Raw genomic sequence first — 12,199 nt, forward strand, 5'->3', positions numbered from 1 at the left:
CCATATACTGCTAAATCCTGCCTTTCTATCTCCAGCTCAGAACTCCACACTCTTTTATCTAACTGACTACGTGACATCTTCACTTAGACATCTCCACTTCAATGTAAGAAGCACCTTAAACTTAAGATGTAAAAAAACAAACTTCTCCACAGTCCCCCCTCCACCCCTCCTTCTTATCCATCTCAGTAAATGGTAACTGCATCCTGCCTGCCAGTCTCAGGCCAAAACCTTGAAGTCATCCTCAATTCCCTTCTTGTCACAGTTTACAATCAGCTTATTATAAATCCTATCAGCTTTACATTCAAAATATATCCAGAATCCAACCACTTCTCACCACCATCCGTGCTTCCATTAAGGTCTGCTCTGACATCATCTCTTGCCCAGATTTTTGCAATAATCTCCTAACTGTTGACTTCCTTGGCCCTACTACTTTCAATCAGCAACCTGAATGATGTTTTCAAAACCTAAGTCAAACAATGCCACTCCTCTGCTCAGGACTCTCCATGACTTCCCATTTCATGCAGAATCCTTACAATGCCCACAGGTCCTCGATAACCATACCCTCCATTTTCTTCCAGACCTGCAGTCCTACCACCCTCTCCCTGGCATACTTTGCTGCAGCCTCACTGTCCTCCTTGTGTTTCTATGCAGGAATTCTTCCCAGCATTTCTCAGGAAATGTACATGTTTTTCCAAATTTAGAAAAAAAAATCAGTTAAGAAATCAGGAAAATTGGAGAAAGTATTCTGATTCTCCTGTGAAAGTTAAACCATAGCAATCAACGTAGAGATGTAACTGAAGAAATCCACTGATGTCAAGATAAGTCGAGAGCAAGAGCAGGAAATGCTGACACTCTGAGTCAGAAGTTGAGATCAACATTCCAGGAACCAGGACAGGAGCACCTGGGAGAGAGGCGATCACAGTCTGATAGGTCAATCTTGCTTGGAGCTGGTGCCATGTTATAAGTGTGCATCCCCGGCCCAGTCTGCTGCTAACAGTGAGTCATTCTAGCAAGTAAAATAAGTATTAGTAAGTTGATACTCATTGTATACTTTACACAAATTCTATGAGTGATATTCCAAGGAGCAACAAGTTTTTATTCAGAATAAGCCCTTAAATTGGCAATTTCCAACCCATGATTCTGTGAAGGGCTGTTGGCCTTGCTTGGAGATTTGTATGTTACATTATTCAAATGGTACCCAGTAATGTTCTCTGTGTTCTCCAGTATTTGAATATTTGCTGTAGGCTACATCTCTTATAAATACTTCTAAATTTAATAGTCCTTATTTTTTAAACAAATGCTTCAGATAGCATGGTAATGAATAAAGAATATGAAGAAGGTTGGAAGTATTTTAAAAATAACAAGATTTAGGGGCTTCCCTGGTGGCACAGTGGTTGAGGGTCCGCCTGCCGATGCGGGGGACACAGGTTCGAGCCCCAGTCCAGGAAGATCCCACATGCCGTGGAGCGGCTGGGCCCGTGAGCCATGGCCACTGAGCCTGCGCGTCCGGAGCCTGTGCTCCACAACGGGAGAGGCCACAACAGTGAGAGGCCCACGTACCGCAAAAAATAAAAATAAGATTTGGAGAACTCCTGGCAGTTCTGATTTCTTGTTTCTGCATGCCAAAGATTAGTATCTGTTGGAAATTTGGAAACACTACTCCTTGTTCTTCTTCCAGTGTGAGTAAACACACACATACGCACACACATGCACACACACACACACACTGCCTGGAACACAGTTCCTCACCAATCCACATGGCTTGTTTCCTCTCTTCCCTCAGGTGTCTGCTTCCTCAGGTGGGTCTTTCCTGACCACCCAATATTAAATAATAATTCCCATCTCTGAACTCCCTACCCTGTTCCCTTGACTCTATTTTTTTTATGAGGAGAGATGCCACTGTTTGGATTCCGATACGAAATAGCTGGGTGACCTTGGGTAAATCCATAAACTTTTGTGGGCCATAATATCCTCATTTGAAAAATGAAGGTTGACTAGTTTTGCAGTTCTTAAACTCTACTGTATTAGGATAACCTGAGGAGATTAAAAAAAAATACTGATCCCAGACCTATATCTAAGATTAAATAAACCTGAAACTCTCCTCAAAATTTAATGTGCAGATAAATCACTGGAGGATCTTGTTAAAACGCTGATTCTATGTCAGGTGGGACCAAAGACTCTAACAGGCTCCCTGGTGATGTCAAAGCTTCTGGTCCACAGACTACTCTTTGAGTAGCTAGAGACTAGGTAATGTCCAAATGACTGCACAATTCTAATATTCCATGAATAAAGGCCATTCTTTCCATTTTAATTTTTGGCGAAAACTGATGCTCATTAAGAAAACAACACATTTCAGATTTCTTGGGGATGTGAGGGGAAAAAAATAACTAAGAAGTCAGGGCTGTGACAGGTGCCCGTGATTAACTGGTGTTCTCATTTTTTTTGAAACTTGCTTATACAACATAAGATACATATAAAGTGAAAAGAAAGTTCAGGTTCAATAGAAACTTAGTGTCTCTTTACTGTTTGTAACCTTTCCAGACTAAGTCCCTATTGATTACATTTTTCATGAAACTCACCTCATCTTGAATTATTTTCTGTCATTCTCATTTCGTTTATTTACCTTCTGCTGCTTCCGTTTTGCAAACTGCTGAGAGGCTGTATCTGCCTTGAGGGCAAATTTAATAAACTGTATTTGTTGCATGTTAGTACACAATAAATTGTGCCTTTGTTTTTAGTTCCTTAAATTCTTCTACGTCAGCTATTGCAATTACACCCTCAAAGCAATTCACATTCAGATATGTTGGAGAGCACCATATTTTTCTCTGCTGTGTTTTCTGAACTGCTGTGTTCAAACCCCCCCCAAAAATATTCTAGAAAGTATTATGCCTTTCAAAATAATTCATAAAGATTTCATCTAGAGTCAAGATATTTTAAGCTAAAATTTCCCTGGTCGCATTCCAGGTTGGTGACATATGGCAGCATTGGTTTCAAAGTTGGTTTTTGTTTTTGTTTTCAATCTCTCTCTGCTCTTGACGTTCTCCTTCTGAGTGGAGTCAGGTTTGAATGAATGAGAGAGCCCACGCTGTATGCCATCTGGGCTCCAACTATCATTCCAGCCTTGTTGCCGCAATTTCCCTTTTCTCACCATAAGCTTCAGCCAAATACAGCAACTTACTAGGAGAGGAAGCTCACTAAGCCTCGTATCACAGATGCTACAAACTAGATTAAATAGCCACTTCTTTTGAAGGGTAGTCAAAAGCGTGTGCTACTGGACAGTTCCCAACTCGTGTGAGTCTGTGGCTTAGAGTTATTAAAAAGTAACATTTACTGAGTGTTTAGGACATGCCTTAGGTGGCTCATTCCATGTCACTTCCTAACATCCTATGAAGTGACACTGTTATTACCCAGATTTGCAGTTGAGAAGCAGAGCATGGTAGGTTGAGTGGTTTTTCCGAGTTCATTCAGAAAATAAATGGTACTGGGATTCCAACCGAGTTCCACACCCTGTTTGTTCTGTTCACCTCCTCGCTGGACTCAATTCAGGAAAAGAGGTTATTTGTATCCACTAGATGGTGCTGATTGCCTTCTCTTCAAAACAAAACTATAAACCTGCTTTCAGCACCTCTCAATTTCCTTGGATTTTAGGTATGATCCAAGAAACCACTGAACTGAAATATCCTGTTTGTTTGAACTGTGCTTGGGTACATCTTTAAATAGCCATCCCAATAGGAAAAGTGAAAACTAGATCCCAAAAAAATCAGAGTGGATTTTTAAAAATATCTTAGTACATATTATAAGTATCTCATATCCAATAACCATTGGTAACTTTGAGTGACTAAGGTTCTCATACATTTGTAGTCCTATAAAATCTGCAGGCTATTTTTAAAAGTCCATGTTTTATTTCATATACCCCTTTTACCCTAACTATACTCCCTCCCGTGCCACCCGGTCCTGCTTGGCCACAGTGCTGCCATGTAATCAGGAGACATGACCAGGGAAGTAAATCAAGTCTTAAAAGAACAAAAAGCAAGTTCCGGAACAGGTAATCCTACTTTTTTTTTTTTTTTTTTCAGTACGCGGGCCTCTCACTGCTGTGGCCTCTCCCGTTGCGGAGCACAGGCTCCGTACGCGCAGGCTCAGCGGCCATGGCTCACGGGCCCAGCCGCCCCGCGGCACATGGGATCCTCCCGGACCGGGGCACGAACCCGTGTCCCCTGCATCAGCAGGCGGACTCCCAACCACAATCCTACTTTTATTCACAGTAAAATGCACTTTAAGTTTAGTATGTGTTTAGTTCTTTTTTAGTACAATCTTTAGTACTTAAAAGCTATTAACTAAATCTGCTAAAAATGGGTTCTCAGATTTTGTCGTTCATAAGGATCATTTCAGATGTTATTTATTTTAAATATTTTTTAATTTATTTATTTTATTTAGTTTTAGCTGCGTTGGGTCTTCGTTCCTGCACGTGGGCTTTCCCTAATTGTGGCGAGTGGGGGCCGCTCCTTGTTGCGGTGCACGGGTCTCCCATTGCGGGGGCTTCTCCCGTGGCAAAGCACGGGCTCCAGGCGCATGGGCCCAGTAGTTGTGGCACACACAGGCTCTAGAGCACAGGCTCCACAGCAGGTGGGATCTTCCTGGACCAAGGCTCAAACCCCTGTTCCCTGCATTGGCAGGCGGATTCTCAACCACTGCACCACCAGAGAAGCCCCTCAGGTGTTATTTAAAATGTTGACTTTAGTCCCTATTCCCTGATTTAGTAAGCCTGGGGTCCAGCCCAGGAATCTGCATTTTAACAAACACCCCGGTGATTTTGGTGCAGTACGACCAAGAGAATGCTTTGAAAAACACTGACTTCAAGTTTGCATTTGAAAGGGTAAATAGCACTGAGGTCGATGCTCGGAGAGGCACCATGGAGACGCCTGGAGCTGTGCAACCCAGGGGCTCTGAACAGAGAAGTCCAGTACTTCCTTTGTAAATAGTAAGCTAGAAAACTGAAAAATGTTCTCCCTTCCCACTTCCTTGATTCTGAACCCTTTTCTTCCTCTGCCTGTCTATTAGGGAGTGCTATAGAGAATCAAGTGTTAGTCAGAAGATATCCCCATTTTTTTTTCTTGCGGTACGCGGCCCTCTCACTGTTGTGGCCTCTCCCGTTGCGGAGCACAGGCTTCGGACGCGCAGGCTCAGCGGCCATGGCTCATGGGCCTAGCCGCTCCGCGGCCTGTGGGATCTTCCCAGACCTGGGCACGAACCCGTGTCCCCTGCATCGGCAGGCGGACTCTCAACCACTGCGCCACCAGGGAAGCCCGGATATCCCCATTTTAAAAATGGGTGGGGGGTGACGGGAAGCTTGCTATGTCACAGTATCTGGTAGCCCAAACACACGATACCCTTTGAATTTTTAAGTGAAAGGAGGTAGCCCAGGCATTGTCACGTGACCATGTTTAGCTTGTCCAAGTGATATGAGTGACAGCATGGGGGGAAAAACCTGTGCCAGGATATTGTGGCGATTCCTAAAAATCAACACACACACACTGTGCAGCTGTGCATGTATGGCCCAGAAAGCTAATAGAGGCTTGTTTTTTAAAAGGTAGTAAAATAAATCAAAGAGGATAAAGATACCTTCTGAAATACAGAATATTTTGGGGGGGGTGGAGGGGTGCATCTCAATTCTGCCCTCAAGAAATCAGCTCTGCTAAGTGAGTCATTCTCACCAGAAAGGGAGAAATCGGTTTCTCTTCTTTTCTTGGAGAATTCCCTCACAGTAACAGACTGTTTTACTCTCCGGTTATACTGCTGGCTCCACACATTTGTCGCCTGCGGCAGTTCTGTTACCTGTAAAGAATTATAGAGTAGCCAGAAGTTTCCCGAGGCCAGCTGCATTCTCCTTTGCTGGATGCCAGTTGAGATTACACGGTTTTGCTCTTGGCATTTGGCCCCTGCCAGGAAAATGAACGGGACACTGCTTGTGGGTTATGGCTAAAGAGAAGTTTAGTAATTTCACGGCAGCAAGTAATCCTGGGCAGAAACTCACTGTTTCAGAACACTGTCCATGCATTGAGTGTCATACTTCACGCTTGTCTGATTCCAAACCATAACTTTTGAGTTGAGCTAGGTCTCTGATCCCATAGGGTATTTTGTTTGTTTCTTCATTTTTTGTTTTAAATTGGGTCTCCTGATCTATATACTAAAATGCATTTTTAGAATAAAAATTATATAAATCTTTATTGTTATGGAAACCTTGCAATTTATTTTAACTTAAAGGAAGTTAAAAGAAATTCGCATAGCATATTTGAAATATATTCAGATCAAACTTTCAGGGTCTTAAGTAACAATGTAGAAAAATTATTTTCCTCAGAGTTAACATCTAAGAGATAAAGAAGAAGTAGGTAAACAACCAAAGGGGATGTTTAATAGTCAGCTGTCAGGCTGCCATTCTGGCTTTCTTAGCATCTCACTCCTTACATATATTTTTTCTTAGTTCAAATTCAAACTAATGTTTCTATCTGAACATACAATATGTTTATTAGACTAGAAGCTAGTCATCATTTTGATGACTGTAGGCTTTCTTGTGTAAATCTTTTTCTTATTTGATCATTCAATTCCTTATTTAACCAAGATTGGTTTATTTTCTCTTCATTTTATCATCACAGACAAATTGGAATTAATATACTAATTTGGCTCAAAATTTGTTATGTAACCCATACACTGACACACAAAACCATTTTAAATTACACATCCCTGGTTTCTCAGCCAGCATCTGCAAAGAGCTGACCTGGGCCTGGTCTCTTAACTTCTCTCAATCTGTTTCTTCATCTAGTAAAATAAGGGGCAGGATAAAGATTTCTAAGCTTACTTTCAGCTCTGAGACTCTGTGAATATCTGACCTAAGCAGACTTGGCCCTCTTTGGAAACCACTGCTCATGTGTTCCAGCCTGAACTGCGACAGTATTCACACCAGCATAAAAAACACGTGTTCAATAAGCAGGGCAGTAAGAATTGCCTGTTTAGAAACACCTGGGCAGTGGTAACAGCCATCGGTCTTGTCCTCGGCAATCCATAAAGAATTAAACAAAGCAAAACCACAATCAGTGCACCCTATTTTTACAGCACAACACAATACAGTGAATTGAAAAATGGTTTAGGTTTTGAGATTTGGGTTTACATCTCCCTCTGTTGTTGATTCTAGAAGGACAAGCTTCTTCACATTTCCAGGCTTCAGTTTACCAGCCCATCTATTAAATTTTGGAAAGTAAACTCCTGAATACTTTTGCTTACTTTGTAGAAATAGAGAAGTTAAATTGTTCTTAAGATTCTACACTGAATGTTTCACTGCAACTGTAAATAAAATGAGTACTTTTACTTCACATAAAAGCAGCCTTCTAATCTATGCTGAAGAATGAAAAAAGGTGAATTATCCGGTTCAATTCACACCTGTCATCCATTAAATGCTCATTTATCTTGTATGTTTTGTTACAGATGACTTGGTATTTTTGTGAAATCTGCCAACTATTTTTTTGTTATGAATCTAAAGATCATTACCTTGGTCCAAATTTATGGAAATTTTGTATTCAGGTGGCATACTTGCATTCATGCATCCATTTGTCTACCTTTTCTTGGTCACTTTCGCTGAGTCAAATCCTCTAGTGAGCTATTGCTGAGCAAGTAAGCTTTTCAGCCTTTCTCTAATCATACCTAATTGCTCAAAGATCCTGACAGAGGCAGGAGCTAGATGGTCATATTAATCCCCACCAACTCCTCACCACCACTGATTTTAGGTAGCAAGTGTCAGGAGTAAGGGGGATTTCTGAGTGCCAATATGTAGTAGTTACCTATCCGCGATAAGAGCAGGAAGAAAATGGAAGGCATTAGTCAGAGAAATATTTCCCCTTCTCAATGTCATGAAAAAGACATTTTAAAGCACTGGTTTCCCCTCCGCACATTTTGCTTATGGATTAGGCGTTTTTAAAAATCAGGACTTCTGGTCCGAGGTCTTGAAAAAAATCATTTAACCTCCTGGGCCTCCATTTCTTCTTATTAAATTATAGAGGTGGTATATAACTAGGCTAAGATCTTCCAAATTCTAAGTGCTATGACTATATGAAGTAAATGGTCATTTTATGGAGGAAGAAACTTCTCGGATTTAAAGAAAAATTTGCCATCCAACAAACAAAATCATTGAGGAAGATGCACACTCTCAGTGAAGGATAATTTTCACTTTCCCTCAGAACTTGTCAGCACGTGATCATTCATTGTTCTCTTGTCTCTTGTGGGGGGTTTTCTTTTCTTTCTCCCTTAAGCTGTCCAGAGAGCAGGGACCATATCTCGAACACTTTATACTCCATTATAATAGTGTGTATTAAATGCAATAATACTTACTGTTATGAATGAATGAATCTTGTTAACATTTCGTATATCTGCATGGAAGAGTACTCGCTCCTTGGGGGAGTGTGGGCAATGGATGAGAGTGATGTGAGGGCAATGACTCTTAAATTAAACTAAGGGTCAACTCGATGCAGAATTAACAGGGAAGACCTGAGGCAGAAGATGACGCCTGTGAGTACTCTCAGCTGAGCAATCTCAATCTTGGCCTTCTGCTAAGAGTTTAACATTTACTCTGAACTGAATGCCTCTGCCATGAAACAGGGAATCATGAAGCAGAAGGAACTTTAGGAAATAACATTGAGAAAAACAGCTGTCGGGCATGAAGTCTTTTAATACAGTCCCCAGTATAGTTTAATAACGTGTGCCGAGTGGGTATTCAAAATATAGTCATAAGGGCTTCCCTGGTGGCAGAGTGGTTGAGAGTCTGCCTGCCGATGCAGGGGACACGGGTTCGTGCCCTGTTCTGGGAAGATCCCACATGCCGCGGAGCGGCTGGGCCCGTGAGCCATGGCCGCTGAGCCTTCGCATCCGGAGCCTGTGCTCGGCAACGGGAGAGGCCACAACAGTGAGAGGCCCGCATACCGCAAAAAAAAAAAACAAAAAAAAGTCATAATAAGGAGAGATGATAATGATCATCAGTACTTTGGAGGGTGCAGTGGAAGAATTGGTCCTTAATGCCTTCTGTACTGTTTTTAGCTCTGTCTCTAACTTGTTTCATCTCTTAGGGCCATCTGTGCCTCTAGTTTCCCCATCTGCAAAAGAGAGATCATATCATTTCCTGCAGAAGTCTGTGGACTGTGCTTTAATATCCTCCAGTAAATCGTATATAAATACAAAGCAGGCAAAGAGAAGCCAAGTGCTACCAAGAGAATAAACTTTAAGGCAGAGAGTATTATAAATTAAAATCAATTAAGACCTTCTAAGTATTCTAACGATTTGAAGTAGTTAATGCAAAGGTAGTTGTTACATTCACTTTAGATTTTTTCTAAGTAAATGGGAACGTTGATTGTAAATAAATTCCAGGATAGTTTAATCTATTAAACTCTCTATTTTGTACATATTTATCTATAATATGATGAGGGTTTTAAATTAATTTCTGAAGCAAACTAGCATTATTTAAATTAAACTTACTCTTAAAAAGGAGCAATAGGGACTTCCCTGGTGGTGCAGTGGTTAAGACTCCGTGCTCCCCATGCAGGGGGCCCAGGTTCAATCCCTGGTCAGGGAACTAGATCCCACGTGCATGCTGCAACTAAGAGTTCACATGCCACAACTAAGGAGCCAGCCTGCCACAACTAAGACCAGGCACAACCAAATAAGTAAATAAAAATATTTTTTAAAAAGGAGCAGTAATTCTTAAAAGTGCTTTAATAAATACACCCCCCAAAAAAAGAAATATTTCTTCTTGTTTATTGAGACTATATAGGGAAAAAGTAAAATTCAGAACATCCTACAATTGCCTAGTTCATAAAGCCAAACTGAAGGAATTACCTGAGTAAATTGACACCCTTTGAGCATATCAGCAAAGAGCCGTTGGTCACTCTCACCCTGAAAGCCTAAATTGCCTTATTTTCTCAATTCCCTTTACTGATCCACGTGGTTTCTTGTTTTTTCTTTTGTTCAGTCAGGTGGTGCATTGCAAAATTCAGAAGCTTAATAGACTTTTGTAGGTCTCCTTTTTTAAAGTCAATATGTATCTTTATCTATACACATGGATTATTCTTAAATATAGCAAAAAAGTCTCCTCTAATCATTATCTCCCCTGGAGCTGGGATGGGGTCGACACTATGAGGAAGAAGGAAGGAAGGTGGATGTTTAGGAGGTGAGTAACGGCATCTGCTCCAGCTTATGAGGTGTACATGTGGATCACTCTAGTATGTTCAGAATTGTCTTCACAGGGACAGAATGGATTCACTTTTCTTTCTCAAAATCAACTTCCAGTAAACCACTGAAAGACTCAAACAAAATTTTAGGTACATTTTCCTTTTCAATGTGATTTCTATTTTCTTAGTTTCTCTAGATCTGCAGTCATTATTTCATCTATATTTAAAAGTGGCCAGAGTTCTAGTATTATCTTTCAAGAGTTGGGTTTGGAAAGAGAAGTATCCCTTGTATCATTTGCTTTTTAAATAATAATGGATTTAATTAAATGCTTCTCTCAGAGAAACAACCCAGAGACAGAAGGCCAGCGTTTAATTCTGTGTGGACCTTCGGGTAGTAGTATATAAAATCTGTTTACACCAAATTTCCTCCATGAAAATTACAAAGAAGGAAATGCAAAAGGGAATGAGAATTTTGGCCGAGGGAAGCCAAAATAAACTAGAAAAGATTTTTATAAGCATGTATTTGTATGTAGAATAATAGACTATAGAAACATAAAATTTCAGAGTTGAAAAGAAACTTAAAGTCTCATTTTCCCTTCAAGGTTGAAATACAAATTAATTGCTTCAGTCTCAAAAAAGTGTGGGACAATACATAATTTTCTTTATTGTTTTACTATAGCTTTATTTTCATCGTGAGATCCTGGGATAATAGATATAATCGCACATTCAAGGTTTCCTTCCCTCTCATGTGACACCATGGGCTCTGTGGAGTGTGAAACGACATCTGTCCCCTGTGTCATTGCCTACATGGTCATCCCTTGCCCCATTTGGTCTTGTGATCCATCCTTCCCGGCCACCTGCTCCTTTGGGCTTGAAGCTCTCTCTTTCTTTCAAGACACTTATGTAGATATCTGAGTGAGGCCCTGGCTCCTGGACTCACTACCAAACTCTCCACAGGGATCCACACCCTGGGGAGCAGGGCACACACTGGTTCCCTTTGCAATTGCCCAAATCTTTCTTTGTTTTGCTGTTTCTTTGTTTGCTTTCTTGGAGCTTTGCCTAGGAGGCAGCATTAGGCCCCTTATCCAGAAGGTACAGATGTCTACATTATCACTTACCCCTGACTTCTCTTCTCTACTATCCTCACGTCCAGGGAAGCTTTTTCCACTGAGGGGGGATGGTTCCCCTTCCTCAAACCATCTCAAACCTTTGGCTAACCCAGTGTTTCTCAGTGCGTGGCTAACCCAAGATTTCTCAACATTGGCATTATTGGTATTTTGGACCAGATATGTCTTTGTTGTATGGGCTGTCCTGTGCTTTATAGGGCGTTTAGCAGCATCCCTGGCCTTGACTCACTAGGTGCCAGTTGCATCCCCCAATTCTTGAAAATCATTACCAAATATCCAGTGGGCTCATGCCAAGAGTCCCTTCTGTTCTCCTAAAACCTAGGCTTTGATACACAAAAACTGGAAAGAGACTCACAGTCTATTTGCTTTCCTTTGAGGCAGTGAACGCCTTCCCCGCACCTTCCCAGAGGCAATACATGTGAATGTATCAAGCAAGGAAAAGGAGGGAAGAGAAATTAGATGCATCAGGTAATATGGTTAATATCTCAAAAGCGTTATCCCATCTGTGCTGTACTTTCTCACCTGTTGCCTTAAAAGGTACACCACATGTCATTCTAGCACCTCCTTTGTGTGTGTATTACCTTTTGTATATGGACTGCAGTGAATACGCATATAAAAAGAAACTTAAGAGGGGGCAGAAACGATTTAACCACTAAATTCTGATCAATACAGCTGACAAAAGGATTATTGTTCACGCCCAACACATACGCCTAGAGCTGTGCTTCTCCGTATTGAACTTCCCTTCCAGATTTAGAACTTACACTCCCTCTAGTGAATTACAGAGAGGCTTGGGTGATGAAGAGAGCAGTAGATCAAAGACCTTGCATTTGATGCCTTTAACCCTTGTATGAGTCATTCCAAGGA

This window comes from Lagenorhynchus albirostris, chromosome 1 (assembly GCF_949774975.1).
Source record: "Lagenorhynchus albirostris chromosome 1, mLagAlb1.1, whole genome shotgun sequence".
Classification (NCBI taxonomy): Eukaryota; Metazoa; Chordata; class Mammalia; order Artiodactyla; family Delphinidae; genus Lagenorhynchus; species Lagenorhynchus albirostris.